Genomic DNA, 2,828 nt, shown 5'->3' on the forward strand with positions numbered 1-2,828 from the left:
TTGGATTTCAGATAAACAATAAATAATTTTTTAGTCTTTGTCCAAAATCAAAATAATGCATTTTCCTTATGATTAATATCTTACATCAGTAGGATTCATTTGTCACAATTAATGAACTGATACTGAGATATTATTATAAACTAAAGTCCATACTTTATTCAGATTTACTATGTGTTTACTAAATATCCTTTTTCAGTTCTAGGATCCCATCCAGGATACTGTGTTACATTTAGTTGTCATTCTCCTTAGGCTCCTCTGGGCTGTGACAGTTTCTCGTGTTTTCCTTATTTTTGATGACCTTTGTAGTTTTGAGGGGTATCATTTTATACAATGTCCCTCAATTTGGGTTTGTCTGATGTTTTCTCATGGTTCAACTGGGTTAATGAGTTTTGGGGAAGAAAAGCACAGACTACCATTTTCATCACATCATATCAAGGGTACATACCATCTGTATGCCTTATCATTGATGTTAACATTGGTCACCTGGCTGACATAGTACTCTTCAGCTTGGCACACTGTATTTTTATTTGCTAAATCTGATAACTCTATTCAAGGCATGTGAGCTTTTCATAACAAGACCTCTGCTTATAACTCAGCTGCAGACTTTTCTCTTTCTGCTCTAACCTTAGTGAACTGCTGGCATTTCTACCAATGAACTATTCTTCCTCTCTCTCTCTCCTTGCCAGGTCTCTGTACTTGTTCTTTTCTCTGACAGAAATGTTCTAGTTTCCTTCTACCACACTCCCTCTCCCATTCTCCCTCGCCCTATTCAGGACTCACATGAGTGCTCATTTTCAGCCTTCTATTTCTTTGCCTTGCCTCCAAGACTCTATACTCTATTGTTAATCCATGTATTGAACTTTGAATTAGCCACCCTGGTTTTTTAAAAGGTCCCTATGTAGTCCACTTTGGTATGCTGAATCCTTCCTTGGAAGCCCCAAGCCTTCTTTCTACATCTCAGATTCCCCCTTTCACTTCAGATCCTGACCTGATTCCCCCACAAAGCTTTCACTGACCAGGCCTTCATCTACCTCAGCTTCCTCAGATGTTTCACAGCACCTGGATATGCAATGCATAATTAGTGCAGAATGCCCTTCTGGCTTGTGCATAACCACAGGTGATTCTGCTGTATTTCTTTTTTTTTTAATCTTTTTTTTTTGTGCACCATTCCTGGAAGTACTACAACACCAGGTCGATGCGTGGAGTGGACGGAGCAAGCTCCCACTCCATCTCCTAACTCCAAAAATCCATTCAATATATTGTCCTCGGATAGAGGACGTACCAGATACCAAACCGATAAGAACAGAGGTCTCAGCCAAAAGGCCGAGAAGTGATCTGCTGTATTTCTAATCCAGTTTCCCCACCTGAGTGCAATCTCCTCAAGGACAGAAACTTGTTTCTTTTTAAAAGAACTTTATTGAAGAGTAATTTACAGTCAATAAAATGTATCTGTTTTAAGTGTTCAGTTTGATAAGTTTTGACTCATGTACCCATCACCACAACCAGGATTTAGAACATTTTTTATCACCCCAAAAGCCCCACCATACCCTTTTGCATTCAATCCTTTCACCCCCAACCCAGGCACTCATTGGATATCTGTTATTATATATTGGTTTTGTCTGTTCTGAAACTCCACATACATAGAATCAAGCAGCATGTATTCTTTGTGTCCTTTCTGTGCCCATTCCTCAGCGTAGTGTTTTATAGCTTTCTCTACATTGTCATTTGCATCAGAGGTTCATTACTTTTTGTTGCTGTTTTATATTCCATTTTACAGATATAGCAAAACTTGTTTAATCCATTCACCTGTTGTTGGACATTTGGATATCCACCAAATAGTTTTTGGCTATTTGAATAAAGCTTCTATGAGTGGTTTAAAAAGGAGAAATAGAAAGGTATAAGTGCTGGAGAAAATGTGGAGAGAGGGATGTACCTTTTCATTCTTGGTAGGGAAGTAGAATGATGCAGCCCATCTGGAGGGCAATGTGGTAGTTTCACAGGAGGCTAATAGGGTTGCCATATGATCCAGCAACCCCATTATTAGGTATATACTTGGAAGAACTGAAAGCAGGGACATGAATGGACATTTGGACACGGTGTTTATGCGAGCTGTATTCACCACAGACCGTGGATGGAGGTGGCCTAAGGATACATTGACTGATGAATGGAAGGGTGAAATATGGTGTACACATACAATGGGATATTGAGTGACTGCAAGAAGAAATGAAGGGGTGAAGTATGCAACTAGGTGAATGGACCTTGAGAACAGTGTGTTGAGTGAAATAAGCCAGAAATGAAAAGACAAACACTATAATGCCTCAGTAATATGAAGTAACTATAATGTGCAAACTCTGAGAATTGAATTTGAGAGAATAGGTTATCAGGGGAAGATTTATTGTACAGACTCCTAGATTGTAAGCTCCTAAAGCAGTCACATTTATTACTGAGTTGTAATGGTTATTTCTAAATTCTGAGAGGCTAAGCTCTCTATGTTTAACTTGGTCATTCCCTGGAAATTTGGGTATCAATATACCTGAGACTCAGAACTTGCATTCTTTAGCTATGAAAGGCAACATTACTCATTAAAGCACCTGATAAAAAAGCTGAAAAAGAGGTCAGACCTCAATTAAACACATGAATGAAGCAGATTTTGTTCAGAACAAAGATAAATCAGACTAAAGGGTAAAGGATGCTATCGACTGTATTTTAAAACTTCAACTTTTGTGTGAGACCAAAGGAAAAGATGTATCTTTGGTGCAAAATTATATTTTATATAGCACACTATCTAATTTAACCTGTATGGCCAGTTTATTCCAATGTCATAATCT

At 38.3% G+C, this 2,828-nt stretch overlaps 1 pseudogene; it reads right to left on the reverse strand.

Moving 5' to 3' along the window:
• Positions 1-1,154: 1,154 nt before the first annotated feature.
• On the reverse strand, positions 1,155-1,335 carry LOC143661829 (U2 spliceosomal RNA; annotated as a pseudogene).
• Between the last annotated feature and the right edge of the window lie 1,493 nt (positions 1,336-2,828).

This window comes from Tamandua tetradactyla, chromosome 17 (assembly GCF_023851605.1).
Source record: "Tamandua tetradactyla isolate mTamTet1 chromosome 17, mTamTet1.pri, whole genome shotgun sequence".
In the NCBI taxonomy this organism is placed as follows: domain Eukaryota; kingdom Metazoa; phylum Chordata; class Mammalia; order Pilosa; family Myrmecophagidae; genus Tamandua; species Tamandua tetradactyla.